Source organism: Pogona vitticeps, chromosome 4, assembly GCF_051106095.1.
Source record: "Pogona vitticeps strain Pit_001003342236 chromosome 4, PviZW2.1, whole genome shotgun sequence".
Lineage (NCBI taxonomy): Eukaryota > Metazoa > Chordata > Lepidosauria > Squamata > Agamidae > Pogona > Pogona vitticeps.
The window spans coordinates 46,451,705-46,470,890 of record NC_135786.1 but is presented as its reverse complement, the minus strand read 5'-3'; the positions used below and the strand labels follow the sequence as shown (position 1 = coordinate 46,470,890).

Here is a 19,186-nt window from a genome sequence, read left to right as displayed (position 1 = left end):
ACCTCTCAGTTGCTCTTCCTCTGGCTATAATGTGCGGAACATGTCATAGGATGCTATAGACAGGCTCCTGCTTGTAGGTTACCTCACATTATTTCCTGTTCAAAACAGGGTAATGAATACTGGACATTTACCTTTGCCTACAGGTAAACAACAGAGCACGTTCAAGAAGTGCGTAATTTACAGGCAAATCAACAATAGAAATGCCCTTCTTCTTAAATGTATTTATTAATATTGGCCGAAACATGTTACACGTATAGTACTCTTACTTTCATATTAACCTAGCATTCCTAAAATAGTGGTCTAGAAATGGATTCCAGAAACTTTAACAACAGGTGATAAGAACATGCAATATCACTTAACACACTTCTCCCTGCAGCAGGAATGGGGCTAACACAGCCCTTCCAACTTGAACAGGATTTTATTTGTGGGTCTTAGTGAGCTACCTGGGAATAGTTATTATAATTGCTACATGCAGATCTAAGTTTTTTACTATTTGTAAAATCCTGCAGTGGCGATTAAAATTCTATCCAAAACCCATCTCTGTGGAAGCAACATACATGTAAATATAGCCAAATTCTGTTCATAATATAAAACTTCATACATATCTATATATCTAATTTTGCTATAACCGGTAATCCTCCCCCATTATCTGAATTACAATGGAAGTGAATGAAGTGCATGTGCAGTTTTCCTTGCTATGACCAATTCAATCCATTTGTTTGCAAATGTCTTAGAACAAAGATCATCCCTAATTTAAGAAGTGGGGAGAACATTTGAAATGTGCTGAAATGTTAATTATTTCTGTTTTGCCTAGTATTTCTTTATCTCCTCACTCCACCCGATTTTAATCTGTGGTCACAATCAAGAACTGCATTATAAGATGACCCAGCCTAGTATTAAAAAGAAAATCTAATTCCACTGGAACTGGGAAACCTCAAAAGTCCTGTTATTTTCATGTTCAGATGCCAGATAAATACATTATTATATTTTATTTAAATACAAGTGTAGCACTTCCTTGGAGTTAGTGCAGATCCCTGCAAAGGGCTCTCTCTAGAGCACTATTTCCCAGCCTGGGGGTGGTGACCTCCAAGAGGGTTGTAAACTCTTCTGCGTGGTCACAGCTCACCTTATATGTTCTATAGCCCTTGTTAAATAATTTCTTTCACTTTTCAAAGCAGGATAGTAAAGTTAGAGTGTGTGTATGTATGTATAAGAAACAGGCCCTTTGGGAGGAGGAAAAAAACTGTATTTTCTGAGAAGGGATGACTTTATACCATTAAAAATGCCATTTTATATAAATGTGGCAGAGGTGGTGATCGGAGGTACAGTGGTGCCTCACACAACGATGTTAATTGGTTCAAAAAAAAATCAACGTTGTGTGAAACATCGTTCTGTGAAACACCATTTCCCATAGGAATGAATTGAAAACCGGTTAATCCGTTCCAATTGGAACAGATTGCCGTCTTTAAGTGAAAAAACCCATAGGAAACATCATTGAGTGAAACAATGTTTCCTCCATTGGAATGTATTGAAGCCGACTCAATACATTTCAATGGCTTTGCGAAGTCCTTTTTCGCTCCTGTAAAAGTGCCTTACAGTGTTTGGAACAGGTTTTAAATGCTTGCAATCGTTAGCGCACCTCCTGAACCCTATGCAAACTTAATTTGATGTTGTTCTGAGTCGTCCTTAATTTTTAGTGATTTTTTAAATTTTCTCTCATTGGAATGTATTGAACTTTCCGTCCAATGCATTCCAATGAGAGAAAATTCAAAAAATCACCAAAAATTAAGGACGACTCAGAACAACACCAAATTAAGTTTGCATAGGGTTCAGGAGGTGGGCTAACGATTGCAAGCTTTTAAAACCTCTTCCAAATATTGTAAGACCCTTAAAAATGAGCGAAAACGGAAGAGCTTCAAAAGCACTGAAGCCGGCTTCAGTGCTTTTGAAGTCTTTTCCGATGTCCCTTTTCGCTCATTTTTAAGTGTCTTACAATGTTTGGAACAGGTTTTAAATGCTTGCAATCGTTAGCCCACCTCCTGAACCCTATGCACACTTTATTTGGTGTTGTTCTGAGTCGTCCTTAATTTTTGGTGATTTTTTGTTTTCCCTATTTAAATGCATTGAACTGTCCATTCAATTGATTTAAATGGGGAAAATAAAAAAATCACCAAAAATTAATGAAGACTCAGAACAAAACCAAATTAAGTTTGCACATGTTTCACAAGGTGCACTATGGAATCCAAGCATTTAAAACAGGTTTCAAACATTTTAAGACACTTTTAAATGAGCAAAAAGGGACATCGTTAAGTGAAATTCCCCCATAGAGAACATCGTTAAACGATGGGGGAAATTCCTCAAAAAAAAACCCATCGCTGTGTGAATTCATCGTTGTATGAAGCAATCGTTGTGCGAGGCACCACTGTACTTGCTTATTAGAAAAGGGGTCACAATTTGAAACAGGTTAGGAACCCATGATCTAGAGGAAGTGTTCGAGAGCAGATTTAGGAATCTCCACCTCCCCACCCCTCAGAGTTTGTGTCATCATTAGGTAGAGCTATACCAGCCATTTTGTCCTGGGTAAAACCTGGCCAGCACTCTACATATAGATGGTGCAATCTCTTTCTTATTCTGAGTGAAGCCCTTTATTAGGCTGTAGTTCTACTTCCAAGTTGAGTACAGAGGTACCAAACTTTGTTGCTGTGCTCTTAAGAATGCACATACAAGTACAGTATTACAAATGCTGCTTCAAGGTACTTTCAAGTAAATGTATTCACAGACAGATGTACCACTGTGCCATATCAAGAATTTGTTTCTCCTTATTTAAGAAAATAATATTCCTGGGAAGACACAGCAGCAGATAAGTGGTTTTGTGTGTGCTTTTAAATTTGGTCTCATTATTCATGTACTTGTACAGAGAATGATCAAGTAAATGTGCAGAAACAATGAATATAAAGTTTATCTAGCCCTGTGTTAATCATGTACTCAGTCACAGACCTAAAAGACTCCCTACAACAAAACCAACTGTACAAATGACTTTTTCTGTAAATATACACAAATCAAATAGTATTTCATGCCCACTTACTATCTAGACAAGACAACCCTTTCTGTCAGAATGCAGTACACTGAAGGCTGACTCTTACTTCTTTGTTAAGGTTCACAAGATGCAAATATTCTAACACCACACTCAAAATCCATATAATTTTTCTTGCAGAATTCTATATCCACGTTAACTCGAACAAATATGTAAGTACCGTTTTCTCATTCACTGGTTAAGTGCTTGGTATATGCAGCCCAAATATTTGAAAATTAGTTCCACTATATTTACTGGATCTTACCAATGAATAAGTGTATGCAAGATTGAAGAATTAGTAAGGTAAAATAAGATTAGGTTATTTCTTAACCTACCTGTGCAACATGGTATGATAGATTTTTGCCTTTCCTCTTTCACTGCTTCCGCTATATATTATTTGGATGATTATGCCAACAGTCAAGTTTATATGTGTAAAGCAGTTGGGGTGTTTATACTGTAGAGGAGACTCTGGATAATTTTAAGAGACATCTGCTGGCCTTTGCTGGAAGCCTGTTGGAGAAGGAGAAAGAGAAAATAAAGGAGCATGTGTCAGAAACAGGAAGAGAAGGCTCTTGCTCCATACATCACTTGCTTCATTCCCAGCTACCATGGGCATGCAACCCCCCTTGTTAATCTTGAGTGAAGATCCCCAACTGATGGAAGAATTAATGGCTTCAAAATTCTTTATGATAGAACTAGTGGCTGCAGGATTCTTTATGAAATGCATCCAGCTATTTACAGTGCTTTAATTTTTTTAAAAAAGTATGTGCTATCTCCTCTGCTTGCTGTGTTCATCATTGTCAAAAGTTTGCCTGAAAAAATAAATAAATCCCAAAACTAACAACAAACCATTTAGAATTATTATGAACATAATTTCTTTTCTTTAAAATTTCCTACACACTTTGGAGAAGGACATGCCCCTTATTAAGATACGAGAGTGATTTATCCATAATTGGTAGATTATGAGAGGAATTATTCATAGGAATCTGCAGCACAAGACTCTATTTTGTTTCCTGCCAGAAAGTCTGCCAAACTGTGCTTAGCCAGTGGTGAAAACTGAAAGCGATACCCCACTGTTTCATTGGCTGCACCTCCCAAACTCAGCAAGAAATAGTGAAAGACGTCTGCTAGGCAAGATAACCTTTCCATATTAAACTAGTGGGACATTACTGGAAATCTTGGGTGGCCAGTTAAGAATCTCATTTAATATCTCATACTGTTGGAACAAATAAAATAGTTGTCATTCTATGCTGAACAAAGCCATTTGAGTAGAATAGATTGATTAAATGCAATGTTAACAATTTTCAGAAACAGATACTATACAGTACTCTTTGGGGTAAAGTCCATAGGAAATGCAAGAGATTAAGGGAACTGGTAGTTTCTCTGCTCATTAGGCTATGTACAAGATGCCTCTCAAAAGACTGCCAGTCCGCTAATCTCTTGCAACTCCTATGAAGCTTAGCCACTCACATCCCTTTCCCTCTTTTTCAGCCTAATGACTATCACTCCAGACAGAGATTTGGGAAAGCACAGGTATTTCTGAAAGTCCTCTGAATACTCTTTTCTTTCATTTCTTTTCTTTGATTTTTTAATATATATATTTTTTGCAACAGTTACCAGAATTCTTGGTGGGACAATTCCTCGTGAATTCTGGAAGCTGTAGTGGGAGAAAAAAAATCTGTCAAGTCCCATACCTACAGAGAAATTTGTTAGAGGATGACTAATTATCTAAAACACAAATGAACAGACCACAAAAAGATAGTGATGGTAATCAGCTTTGTACTTTCCTCATTGTACTTTCTTTTTTGCAAGGTTACATAAGAGAAGGTTCAAACAATTAACTCTCTTTCTTGCTTAGAAAGAATGCAAAACTCATATCACGCACCACCTTATTTAGTTTTTATTTGCTTTTATCTGTTTATATACATTTTTCTGAGATTACATCCTAGATATAGTAAGTGGCATATAAATTTATTAAAGAAATAAGTACACTATTTGAATTATTAAGGTTTTGTCCTTAAAACTTAACATGTCTTACTCAGAAATAATAGGACACCAATTCAAGTCTGACTGTATACAAAACATCAGCAATTCAGATGAGAATGACTTTCTGCCAGGTGAGACAGCAGTCACAACACTGACTTAGAATAATGGGGGAACATACTACACTGTCTATTCTAAGTTGGTGAAACTCAATGGGTGTGGGGGGGAGCACCTGGCTGAAGAACCAGGGGTCAAAAATTCAAATCCCCATTATGTCTCCTGAGTGAGAGACCAGCCAAGATCACACAGAGCATATGCGGCTGATGCAGCTATGCAGCTCTGGGCAAGCAGCATGGTTGCATAGTGTGAACAGAAGTTGGGACTGATAAACCACTCTTGAGTATTCTATACCTAGAAAAACCTAGGAGGATTACCACAAGTCAAAGTCATCTTGACAGCATTGACTGGAAGAGTACAGGTTATTTCAGGATTAATGTATGTATGAGGAAATATAACTCTGTTTTCTCCTGATTGAGTTGGCAGGTCTTTTAAATACAAAAAAGATTAACTTCTGGTTGAGAAGTACCACTCCAGAGCATTGGATGAAGCTGTGGTTATCCACTGTTACATGAAAAGAGATCATACACGTGCTCCAATGTGCATTTCCCTCCAGTTATCCTTGAAGTATGGCTTATGGTAATACAGAATACAGAACAATGCATCACCCCTCTAATAAAGGGATCAAATGGTAAGTAACAACACAAATGGAACCAAAGGAAGAAGTGTACCAGTATGCTTGAGGAAACCCCAAGCAATTAATTTTCAAAAGGAATTTATTGGTTACTCAAAAGTTACTGATTACTTTTAGACAAGCAGACTGGTGTTATCACTAATGGTACCCTCCATCTGGAAAAAAGCAATCTATTGCAGTCTGTGTTGTTCAGATGCTATGTGGCCACTACAAGTAGAACTCCTGAAACATATACCAAAAAAGGGCTACAGCCACCTCAGAACAGACCCTCCTGCCCCATATCCCAGTCCATGGTCTAGAGTTAAGAAAATAAGTGAGTACTAGCTCAAACCAAGTTCAAACTCATTCAGGAAGCAAAAATGGCTAAACTGAAATTGTACTGAAGAATGGCTCACTGGAAGATACAATAATATTGGGAAAAGTTGAATTTCCTTTATTGAGTCAGTTCACATGAGATGAACTGACTCAATAAAGGAAATAATGGCCTTGAATTTCTAAAACATGAGCAGGATTGTTAATAACTAGACCATTCAGTTAATAATTTATAGTTACCATAAACTAGAAGTGACTCGATATGACATAACTGATATCAGTAACAGATGTTGGCTAGCAGGAAGATCCATAAAGATATCAAAGGCCGTGGTAGACACTGAAAAATAGTTAGGTTACTTACCTGTAACTTCGGTTCTTCTAGTGGTACATACAATTGGGTTAATCCTGTGCCTGCGCAGGACGCTCAGAAGATTCTAGAGCTATAGAAAAAAGAGTCAATTAGCTCCCCCCCCCAAGGGTATATAGGTTCCGCCTCTTCCTCTTCCTTTCAGTTCCCTGAATCCGCTGTACCATATGAAATCAGATAGCAAGGTATCGTGACGGATAAAGGGGAGGAAGGGAGGGATGTGTGAATTCACAGAGTACCACTGGAAGAACCAAAGTTACAGGTAAGTAGCCTAACTTTTTTGTAGTGGTCTCTGTGAATGCACACAATTGGGTGAATAGCAAGCTGTACTCACCGGAAGGAGGGCTGTCACGATATCAAGGATGACAGTATCGCCCTTCTAAATGCTGCATCATTTTTGGCTCTAATGTCTAGGCGGTAATGTCTGGCGAACGACAGCGGGTTGGCCCATGTACCGCCTTGCAGATGTTCTGCAGCCAAATGCCCTTAAGTAGGGCGGTCGACGTGGAGACCGCTCTGGTAGAGTGAGCCTTTAGGCCGTCCGGCACTGGCTTATGTGCAAGCTGGTAAGCCAATTGTATAAGTTGGACAATCCATCTGGATGTTGATTGTGGAGAAGCTGGAGCACCCTTATGTGGTCCGTGGTAGCACAGGAGAAGGCACGGGGAGCACCTAACATGCTTAATACGATGAAGGTAGAAAGCAAGAGCCCTTCTGACATCGAGGGTATGAAGTTTACACTCTAATGGCATGAACGGGGATGGAAACAATGTTGGAAGCACAATGGGGTGGTTGATTGAAAGTCCGATACCACCTTTGGTAAGAAGGAAACATCTAGGTATAGAGTGGATTTGTCCGGGTGCATTTGGAGGTACGGAGCGTGGCGAGCTCACTCGCTCTTCTGGCCAACGTGATGGCTACAAGAAATGTGGTCTTCTGGGAAAGTAGTTTCTCTGAGCAGGTAACCGTGGGTTCGAATGGAGGCTTGATAAGAGCTTCCAAGACGAGTGGTAGAGACCATTGCGGTACAATGTGCTGCGAGGGTGGTCTTATGTTCTGTAAAGGTAAGGTAAAGGTTCCCCTTGGCATTTTAGTCAGTCGTGTTCGACTCTAGGGGCGGTGCTCATCCCCATTTCCAAGCCGTAGAGCCAGCGTTTGTCCGAAGACAGTTTCCATTGTCACATGGCCAGCGTGACTTAGACCTGGAATGCTGTTTACCTTCCCACCGAGGTGGTACCTATTTATCTACTCACATTTACATGCTTTCGAAGGGCTGGATTGGCAAGGAGCTGGGACAAAGCGACGGGAGCTCACTCCGTCACATGGATTCGATCTTACGACTGCTGGTCTTCTGACCCTGCAGCACACAAAGGCTTCTGCGGTTTAGCCTGCAGCGCTACCACGTCCCACGTTCTGTAGACCCTTCAAAAATCTTTTAAGGGTTGGGTCAGAGAAGAGTCTGGCAGAGCGCGATCGGGGAGGTTGGTGGGCCACAATTGCTGAAATGTAGACTTTAAGTGTGGAGTGAGGTAGTCCCAGGTTAAAAAGATGAAGTAAGAAGGTAAGTACCGTGTGATGGGATGCCGGTACTGTGATCATGCCTTCAGCTTGGGCAAATTCTCAAATTCTCAAATTCTAGGACCGCACGGAACTTGGGGATATCCTCCACGCCGTCAGGTGGAGAGACCAGACGTCGGGATGGAGAAGGGCCCCATCGTTCTGCGAGAGAAGAGACGGTATCGGAGGCAGGTGTATTATTTCATCTGCTATTTCTGACAGGTGTGCAAACCAGGGTTGGCGTGGCCACCATGGACTGATGAGGATTGCATTTGTTTGGTTCTGAATGATCCTGGTTATGGTCCTGAGGAGAAACGGTATCGGAGGGAACAGGTAAGTTAGTTCTCCGGACCACGGTATGAGGAAGGCCTCTCCAAGGGACGAGGTGTCTATGCCCACCCTGGAGCAGTAGCGGTTGCATTTGGTATTCAGGTGGGACGCAAAGAGGTCTATCGTGGGCTGTCCCCAACGGCTGCATAAGTCCAGAAGACCTTTTGGTCTAGAGTACATTCGTGCATTCTGGTGGGTAGCCTGCTCAAGTGGTCTGCCAGAGAAATGTCCTTGGAAGCAATGTAGATTGCTTGAGGCAAAATATGGTGGACGTGACACCATTCACAAAGATGTAGAGTCAGATGGAGGAGGGGCCTGGACCGAGTCCCGCCCTGTCTGTTGATGTAGTGCATCACTGTGGTATTGTCCGTTACCAACTGTACCACTAGTCCATGTATACGGGCCAGGAAGGCTTTGAAAGCCTTGATGACAGCTATCAGTTCTAAATGGTTGATGTGAACGGCTCTTTGGTTCATGGTCCATAGGCCATGCACTTCAGCTCTTGGCAGTGTGCTCCCCATCCAGAGGGATGCAGATTCACTGAGGCGGTAGGAAAGCTCTCATGCAAACCGAGTCCAATGTTACTCCTATGTAGGAGACGGTCTAGGACGGTATCAAGCTGGACTTTTTCTCGTTGATTTTCAACCCGAGCCTCTTTAGGATGTCGAGGGTGAAATTTGTGGCAGAGACTGCTTCGCGGTAGGATTTTGCCACTAGAAGCCAATCGCCGATATAAGGGAATATTTTTATTCCCTTGGTATGGAGGTATGCCACGACCATGCATTTTGTGAATGTCCTAGGGGCTGTGGAGAGCCCGAACGGGAGGGCGATGACTTGGTAGGTGTTGTGGTGGAACCGGAACTGGAGGAATTTTTGATGAGACGGGTGGATGGAGATGTGGAAGTAGGCGTCTTGTAATTCTATGGTGACGAACCAGTTTCCCTGAGACAAAAGAGGGAGAATGGAGTCAAGAGTCAGCATACGGAATTTCTTGTATAGGATGTATCGGTTGAGGTCTCTAAGGTCCATAATGGGTCTTATGCTGCCATCTTTCTTGGGGACTGCAAAGTAGCGCGAGAAGAAACCCTTGCTGGATTCCAAGGATGGTACCCTGGTTATGGCCTCCTTGGACAGGAGTGTTGAAATTTCCAAATGGAGTGGTATGGAGAAGGGAGTTGTTCTAACTGAATTTGGTGGCAGGGTCTATGAAAATTCAATCAGATAACCCCTCTGAATGATATTAAGGACCCATTTATTGGTGGTGATGGTTTGCCATCCTTGAAGGAATGGAAACAGTCTGGTGGTACGTAGGGGATTAGGAGAAATGCTTACCCCTGTGCTGAGTCTTGCGAAAGGACTGCTTGAGGCTGTGAAAGCGTTGCTGCTTGAACAGCGGAGCGGTGGACTTTTGGGTCTGATAGGTCTGATCCTGCTGTTATTTACTGTACCGAAAAGATTGGTACTGAGTGGAAGATTGGTATTGAGGCTTTTTGTAGACCTGTTTCTGGTACCTATACGGCTGGTATGGTACATAAGACTTCACAGTCTTCCTCATTTTGTGAATGTTTATCCATGATTTCGTCAGTCTTTGAGTAAAACAGTCCAATTGCATTGTAGGATAAATCCTCAATTTTTGTTTTAGTGTCATCGAGGATATTGGCAGTTCTGAGCCATGCATGGCTATCGCTGTTAGCATGGATTTAGAGGCGATGTCTGCTGTGTGCTTTGCAACAAATTCTCTGTTGTCTGGTCAGGGTATTAGCCTCTTCGTAAACGTTGAGGGCTTCCGTTTTAGAAGGATCAGGCAGAGTCTGAAGCATAGGGATTATTTTGTCCCAAAGATGCTTTTGGTATGTGCCCATGGCTGCTTGGTAATTGGCTATTTTGATCAAAAGGACAGCAAAGGCATAGAGCTTCTTGCCCAAACTGTCTGTCTTCTTACCCTCTTTGTCAATGGGTGTAGCTGATCATCTGGTACAAGATTTGTATTGGGTGGCTTTGACCACAATGGAGTTGGGTGACGGATGGTTAGTGAGGAAATCAGAATCCGACCCATGGGTTTTATAGTGGTGCTCTATTTTGTGAGGGACTTGGGCCATTGTGGGTGCTTTGTCTCATGAGGTTTTGACCAGTTCGAAGAGGGCTGGAATAAGACTTAGGCTAGGGGGGGAGGCCTTGTCCTGCTCCATGTCTTGGAAGACTAGGTCCCTTTCCTGTTGTGAAATCTGTGCATCAAGCTGAAGGTTTTTGGCCATGTGCATGAGTTGCGCGTAAGAAGAGAAGTCCTCTGGAGAAGGCTGAGAAGATGGGCCTTGGCCAACTGCCCCAGGTGCCTCAGATTTATTGGATGTCGAAGAGTGGTTATCTGAAAAGAATTGAGAGGCTGATGAAGGAGAGCGGCGCGGTACCACATCATCTGGTGCAATGTCCATATCCAACTGCTTGGATGGGGAAAAGGGCTCGGTATCGAGAGCTCCTGGACCAGAGTATAGAGTGGTTGCTTGCACTGTAGAGCGTCTGCTGCAGCATTTGGCACGTTTAGGTGCTGTAGGTACCGTGGGGAAGCGCCTTTTGTGTGATGGTACTTGAGGTATCGAAAGATCCACCTGAGGCTGCGGCTGATGTAACGCGGGAGGAGCTACAGTATGGTGCCATGGCGGTTGAGGCAAGGAGATGCCTGGAAACTCTGACGGGTAAACGTAGCCTTGGTACGGACACAGTTGGTTCGGAGCGTAGCAAGAGTGGCCAAATGGCGGGCCCTGTGGATGGTACCCAACTTCTGCATCTTGAGGCTGGTACAGAATGGCATGCTTGCGCTTCTTCGTACTTTTCCTAGGAGTATCGTGGACAGACTCCTGTTCGGAAAGAGACTCAGTATCAGCCCACCCTGAGTATTGAGGGCTAGAAGGGGCAACGGTCTGGCTGGCGTCTGGCTCAGCCTCGAAACGGCCCGAGTTCAGAGACATGCACATGGAATCCTGAGCCGTCTGGGCTAAAGGAATATGCTCCTCAGTATCAGAAAGTCAAATTCCTTCCCTTGAAGACTCCTCGAGCAGTATCGAAAGAGCTGGAGGAGGCACAGTAAGCAGTTTGGCTGATTTCTTCAGCTTTTTGAACTTATCGTTGGTTTTTCTTTTTGTAGGAAGTGGAACTCGAGAAGACGCTTTGGCTTTAGGCGGTTTTGAGGCTTTCTTGGACTTCACAGGAAGGGAGATGGTAAGAGATGACTGCTCAATGGGAGAAGTTTGTTTAGAGGCCTCCGAACGCGGAGGAGTTGGTGCAGGGAGGGAGGAGCCTTCCATGGCGGGAGTCTTTTCGTAGAGAAAAGATCGAAGCCGTTGGCGTCCAAGTTTGATTGCTTGCTTGTAAAAACCTTTGCAAGCAATGCAGGTCTGGTCGAGGTGTGATTCTCCCAGACAAAACAAGCACTTTTCGTGGTATCTGAAAGAGGAATTTTTTGGGAACAGACGGCGCACTGCTTGAAGCCCCGAGGGGCCATAAAACAAAAAAGGGAATTAGTCAAAAAGAAAGGGGGGGAGAGGACAGAACGACGGCAAAAAACTAAAAATTAAGGCAGGTTCTGTCGAGTGGATAGTAATAAAACAATAATAAAGATAAAGGAACGAATAAAAGGGCTAGCTAAAAGGGACGTGGTGGCGCTGTGGGCTAAACCGCAGAAGCCTGTGCTGCAGGGTCAGAAGATCCGGCAGTCGTAAGATCGAATCCACGCAACAGAATGAGCACCCGTCGCTTGTCCCAGCTCCCGCCAACCTAGCGGTTCGAAAGCATGCAAATGCGAGTAGATAAATAGGTACCATCTCGGTGGGAAGGTAAACAGCGTTCCGTGTCTAAATCACACTGGCCATGTGACCACGGAAAGATTGTCTTCGGACAAAACGCTGGCTCTATGGCTTGAAGAGCGGGATGAGCGCCGCCCCCTAGAGTCGGACACGACTGGACAAAAAAAATTGTCAAGGGGAACCTTTACCTTTACCTTTAAGCTAGAATACTTAAGTAGTTTTGATGCTCTTCTCTTCCTAGCGTCCTAACGGTACGGCGGAAAAAGAGGAACTGAAAGGAAGAGGAGGAGGCGGAGCTTATATACCCTCAGGGGGGAGCTGATTCTTTTTTCTATAGCTCTAGAATCTTCAGAGCATTCTGCGCAGGCGCAGGATTAACCCAATTGTGTGCATTCACAAAGACCACTATGAAGAACCAAGAGATACGCTGAAGTATACTTCCCTTAGCTAATTATCTATTAGAGCAGTGCTATGCTGCGGGTTAAACAGCAGAAGCCTCTGTGCTGCAAGGTCAGAAGACCAAGCAGTCATAAGATCGAATTCACGCAACAGAGTGACCTCCCATTGCTTGTCCCAGCTCCTGCCACCTAGCAGTTTGAAAGCATGTAAATGCGAGTAGAGAAATAGGTACCACCATGGTGGGAAGGTAACGGCGTTCCGTGTTTAGTCACGCTGGCCATGTGACCACGGAAACTGTCTACAGACAAACACTGGCTCTACGGTTTGGAGATGGGGATCAGCACTATGCCCTAGAGTAGGACACGACTGGACTAAATGTCAAGGGGAACCTTTACCTAAACCACCTATTTGACCATTTTGCAGTGTAGAACAGAAAACAGTGAGAACATATAACAAATATATCTACAAATCAACAAACATAATAAAGGTAACCTTGGGTCCCCAGATGTTCTTGGACTAAAATTCCCAGAGGCCTTCACCACTAGCTGTGTTGGCCAGCATTTCTAAGAGTTATAGTCCAAGAACATCTGGGGACCCAAAGCTGGGAAGCACTATATTAGAGAATCCAAGGTTGTTACCTTCCTGAAAGAAGACCTGATCTAGATAATCTGTTCTATGAGCAGGCAAAATTCAGTGGTTGTTCTGTAAGTTACATTTTGAAAACACTTCACGTCTCCATTTTGATTGATGGTTGAATGAGGTATAAAAACATTTAATGGTTTGGGATTTGCATCTACTTCTATAATCTAGCTTTTTGTATACATTCTGAACATAGAATGAAACTCTGATGCTGTGTGCCATCTTAGTTCTTCACCAGTTTGCATGAAGGATATTTATACCACCAAATACATTTTGCAAGAATGGAATATTTAGCTGCAAAACGTATGCTCAGTATCTAGGATTATTACTATACCACATGCCAGATACAATTAGGCCAAGATTAGATTCAGGATTCACATCTTAATTATATTAGCCTGGTATTATGTACAATGGCAGAATGAATAGCCACTAATTAATGAGTCCCTGATTGAACTCCTACTTGCACACCAGTTTTGTGCACATGAATTGGCACATGACTAGGAATGAGGAAAGGACTGATTAATTATTAGTGATTTGCCATTCTGAATTATGCCATGACATGTAATGCCAGTATAACTATTCAATCAGATTCTAGTCATTAGTTCTAAAGCCCTGTGGTCCCTGGTAGGGTATTGCAGAGACAACTGAACAGAACAGATTTGTCTTTTTGGAGTTTAAGAGCAAAGTCCATCTTCACAAGCTTTGCTGTTATAAACATGCCTCTCCAACAGCTACACTCAGATATTGGAGACATAGAAAATGAAAATGGGCCAGAGGAAGGCTTGGATCCTTAACAGCCAAAGACCTCCTAATACACTCCCTAAGTCAGAGGTCCCCAACCCCCAGTCCGTGGCCTGAGCCGGACCGTGCTGTTGAGAAAGACCTCCTGCCCCCTTGCACATGCACTTACCCCTGCACAGCCCATTTGTGGCTGTGCGCACGCTCCAGCATGCCCGTGCGAGCATCACACCGCTGTTTGCGCATGTGCATGTGCCCAGGGGGTGCCCCGCCTTCCCCAGCCAGTCTGCGGACCGAAAAATGTTGGGGACCACTGCCCTAAGTGACAAAGAGCCAGCCTTGAAGTTAATTGTAGTTACTTTCTGCTTAAAGCAGCCCCATGAACCTACTCTGCTCTGCTGATTTGATTCCAGCAGGCCAATGGAAGAGATTTTTTGGTCAGTTGCAGATTCTTCCTCCTTTATGTAGCAGGACTGCTCTGTAAAGAAATGTTATTAACATTTTCCTGTGCATACCAATGAGCTTAGTGGGACTTCCATTTGAATATAAATGCATAGGGCTGCACTGTCAATTGATTAATCTTATTAAGGCAGTTGATTAATCCATGTTAGAAGCAATTTTCCTTCCTATTTGAACAAAAAAGAGAATTGCTTTTTTAAGAAGATGGTGCTTGCTGTCTGCAGATTTTAATAAGCACTTACATTCAAATTTATGACCAAACTATTGGTGTTTGTTACGTTTAGCATAATTTGGTGCAGCTGACAAGGCAGAGGGATGCATCTAGTTCACAGAACTGGACATGTGAAAAAGCATCTGACCAAGATGTCCTCCAACACCTTTTCAGTCAGTCCCAACTAGCTACAAGTTATGCAGATCTTATGCGAGCACCAACAGGATTCTAAAATGTCTGCCTTGTTACATATAACATATTTTTCAATCAAGTGCTTTACATCATAGTTTATAAAAATTCTACAGCATCTGCCTCCTACATGCCATATGAAATGCATTATATAATCCCCTATGTTTGTTTCATATTATTTGTCTTCATTTTACATATATAGTTGAGAGTATCCATGTTTACCATGCTAAGAACCCTGAAATCCAAACAGCTGCCACTTCTTTTGCATGTTAAGGGACACTAGGGATGGACGCCATGTGGTTATTTGGTTTTTAAATTGAATTCATCAATTTTAATTATTTTAGTTGTTTTCAATTGTTATCAGGTACCATCCTTTCTAACCCACTATTCCATTCCCAAACAACTAAAAACTGTGCCAGATTTCCACCGACTTGCAAATTTATTTGTGCAAATGTATATTCGTGATATAATTTACTCAGAGAAGATACTTTTTAATCATCAGGCCATTACTTCCAAGGAATATAACTTTAACATTTTAAGTTGTTTTTAAAAATAAAAATAAGCTGTACTAAAATGTTAAAACATCCAGAAGAGAATGCCCTTAATGTGTATGAAAACAGATAGGAATTAATTGAACTATATTCACAATGAATGAGAATGTCAGCCTTGACCTGTAATAAAATGCAGCCTTCAGCTTCTGCTCAGAGAAAAAACTATTTGTATCATTTAAGAGGTCACTGCTATTTTTCCAACAGTCCACTGGTAAGTAATTTATAACCAAAAACCCATGCCTCTCTGATGTATAACTCCAAATCTGAGCTTCACAGACTCCAGGTATTTCTGTTCTACAACAGTTTTGTACTGTACTCAAATGAATGCTAATAATGTTCAGATTGGCTACTGCTGCAGAGAAAGAGGCTGAAAAAACAATCCAATTCCTTCTCTTTCCCTCGTGATGCAATATCTTGCCTTTTCATTTCATCTTATGAAGAGTAAATTCAAGTGTAGCCTGAAATAGTTTTTCAGTCAGTTTGCTATATGCAGTGTCAGAAACAGACTGTATAGAGGGAGCCTGCTTAGTACATTTAGGTTAGAATTATGTAATTGCCTTCTTTAGCTGGTCTTGATTTTTTTTAAAGCTAAAACATTCCTAATAATGTAGAAGGCACCCATTGTTCATCTAATTACTGCAGTGTTCAGCGTTTTTAGATGTCCAGCGTCCCAACCACACAACTGAATCAGATTTTTAGAACACCTGATCATGCTAGGGAAATAAGAACAAGAACAATTATTACCAACAAATGAAAGCCAAATGGGATCAGGAGTGGGGTGGGGGGCAGCGGCAGGAAATATCCAAGGACCGAATTCATTTGTGATTGGAAACTAATGTAGTGCAGGCAATAGCTTACAGTCTTCCTACTCCATAGTCTCTTTAATCTCCTATGAATTACTGCAGTCCTTTGCAGTAATTGCATGTTTAGTCTGATAAGGAATCCTGATTATGATTACCTGCATAAGTAGCTGCATTGGATAGTTAAGCCAATACATTTTTGAACTACAAATAGAAGCACAACTTGCTGAAGTTAGAATTAAATTTGGGTCACTAAAGCTGTGAACATTTCTATTCCAAAAATTAATTTAATTATAGGCTTGTTACAGCGACATCATTCCTTTGAATGATAAAGAATGATGTGTACTTTTCTTTGGCTCCCAACTAAAAACCTGGATACAGATCCAGTAGCTAATAGTACAAAGATTGCCCCAATAACGAATCTTCCATGACGAATCCAAGGCACACATATTCTCAGTATTGGAATTGTTCCCATTGTTTTTTCTGCTGCAGCAACTGTTTAGTTTGTTCTTTTTTCCAGTGATCACCTCATGTAATTGCTGGAGCGAAATAAACCACCCCCAGAGCACCTTTATGAGCCCTTGTCAGGGGCACTTACTTTTTCGGTACAGGTAGGATTGCTGTTTTGGTCCATTTCCAGTGTGTGTGATCACTAGGAACAAACCCAAAGTGAGCCTTCCCAGTTGTCAAGGCTCCTTCCAGTTGGAACTTCCGATGTCATGAAGTGGCATCCACAGATTCATTCGGCTGCAGGCAGTTTCTCTACCCACCCTTCAGACAAACTACTGTAATGGAAATATTATTTTTTGCAAAAAGTGATATATGTGTAGCACCTCAGCGATTGTTTATCAATCTTCTTTAAAAGAAATTTCCCCTGCCCCTCTGCCAGGAGTATAGGAAGTGTTCAATTCACTAATATCCCAGTTTGCTTATTAACACACCTTAAATATTGGAAGGAGCTGTACCAAATAGGGTCGCTTGAACCCCAATATGCCATTTGGATACAAGGACTGCACACTTCCACCTGACTCCAAATGGCTCTATTTAGCCCACATCATCCTGCTCCATTTGTTTACTGTTTCTCTCAATTGATGAGTACCAGATTCAAGTCTTTTGATTTTTATGTAACTTTGCTTTGTCTAGATGTTTGCCTGAAGGTTAAAGGAGATATTAGACTTTGGGGCAGAGTCTGTAGGAACTTAAGCTCTTTTTATCTTAAAGAGGCTAAAAGATCTCGAATAACCCAGCCTCCATACGGATATACATTGCTTCTAACTTCATTTAAATCTGAGATGTTGAAAATGGAGGCAGTGATTAATACTGTAGTTTATAATGGGAAACCAAGGTCTTCATATAATCGATGCCAAATTCCAAGTAATTTGCCGTAGTCTTTTTGTCACAGTTTTTTTACATCAAGTTCAGCAAGGAATAGTCTGATTTCTTAGATAACACAGAATCAGAACATTGGAATACTACAGTAAAAAGAAATGGAAGTGTTATTATTCAGGTCCTCACTATCCACCGACTTAAGCCTCTATATTAGAGGTCGTCAACCCCAGTCCGTGGCCTGGTGCTGGTCTGTGGCCTGAGCCGGACCACTCCGCAGAGACAGACCTCGCATCCCACGCACGCACTCCCTTCCCCACAGCTGCTTTGAACACACACGCACATGCCAGTGTGAGCGCTCCCCCACCCCTTCATGCATGCACCTGAGTGAAGGGGTGGGCGTGCGCGCAGGTGCTCCTGCACATGCACAAAGCGGTGGGGGAGTGCTTACGCTGCTGCTGGCAGGCGTGCTCCCCCACTGCTTCGCGCATGCACCTGAGAGCATGCACATGCACCTGAGAGAGAGCGCACACCCATGTAAGCATGGGGGTGTCCCGCCTTCCTCAGAGGCTCAGCTGGTCCACTGTCCCAAAAAGGTTGGGGACTGCTGCTGTATATAGTAACACTGTTTTAATTCACAGTGGTGATTTATGTAAACAAATATGTTAGATGCTTAGTCTGGCAGTGTTCATATCGCCACATATGCTTACAGATCATCAAAACTAATTTTGAAGCAGAATTATTTGAAAAATTCTTGTTCAAACCAGATTGATTAGAAGTGCCATGTTTCCATCATACACTTTATATCGATTGCCTTCATACTAAAAGCAATATTATGTTAGGTTTCATAGTGATTTGCAGGCATTTCCTGGCAGGAAAATGTATTTTGTGTGTGCCTGTATCTGTAATACTTGTTACTACATCCTTATTTGGAATTAATCCTTTTGACGATCCTCTGGCAGTTAGGTAAGAAAAAGTAATAGTGTAGTTTTAATCCAAGCACAGCCAACAAAACCTGGTAAGAAAACTCAGGATTCATCTACACTGGCACTTTCGAGATATGGAACAACTTTCTGCCTCCTGCTCAAGATCATCCTTCTAGCGGGTTATACCTGTAAAGTTTTCTGAATACTATGACACTTAAAGTCCTATTGACAATTTATGTGTATAGAAGTGAAATGTTTTAATCCTGATTGTGTATCTAGTTATCAACAAAGAATGTCCCAAGCATATGGCTCTCCCCCCTCGCAGGGAGCAGGGACCTATTGTTATGGTCCGCCCTCGAAGGCTACTGGATCCAATTGGATTCCAGGAAGCCATGAGAGGTGTACCGGCTGACCTGGTTGGCGCTTCTGTCGAGGCTCTGGTCGACGGCTGGTTTGCCGCAGCAACTAGGGCCGTTGACACGATCGCTCCTGAACGCCCTCTCCGCCGCAGAGACCGCCCGGCACCCTGGTTTAATCAGGATCTTTGGACGTTGAAGCGGGTCAGGAGACGGCTAGAGTGCAAGTGGAGAAAGGACCCGACGGATTTTAATCGGATAGCTGTCAAGGTCGCTACTAACCTTTACCTTGACAAGGTAAAGGCTGCCAGTAGATCATTCCTCGCTAACCGGATAAGCAAGGCGTTCAATCAGCAGGCGGAATTATTCCGCATAGTACGCGACCTATCCGGAATTGGTCTGGGTGATAGGCCTCCCCC

At 42.4% G+C, this 19,186-nt stretch overlaps 2 protein-coding genes across 3 annotated transcripts in view; one reads left to right on the top strand and one right to left on the bottom strand.

Moving 5' to 3' along the window:
* LOC110086560 (zona pellucida sperm-binding protein 3 receptor) overlaps positions 1-16,121 on the top strand; it is a 57,905-nt gene extending 41,784 nt beyond the window's left edge. The window contains exons 8-12 of the mRNA XM_020807551.3: positions 3,215-3,246; positions 4,565-4,606; positions 5,593-8,235; positions 11,520-11,589; positions 12,415-16,121. The gene's annotated coding sequence lies outside the window, so the exon portion shown is untranslated. The remainder of the gene's footprint in view (positions 1-3,214; positions 3,247-4,564; positions 4,607-5,592; positions 8,236-11,519; positions 11,590-12,414) is intronic.
* Positions 1-19,186, bottom strand: part of LOC110086561 (uncharacterized) — an 83,903-nt gene that overhangs the window by 11,333 nt on the left and 53,384 nt on the right. Inside the window, exons 6-7 of one of the 2 annotated variants that reach the window (XM_078391846.1) lie at positions 4,691-4,730; positions 3,409-3,583 (exon numbers count right to left, since the gene is read on the bottom strand). The gene's annotated coding sequence lies outside the window, so the exon portion shown is untranslated. The remainder of the gene's footprint in view (positions 1-3,408; positions 3,584-4,690; positions 4,731-19,186) is intronic. The other variant, XM_078391845.1, reaches the window with a different exon arrangement.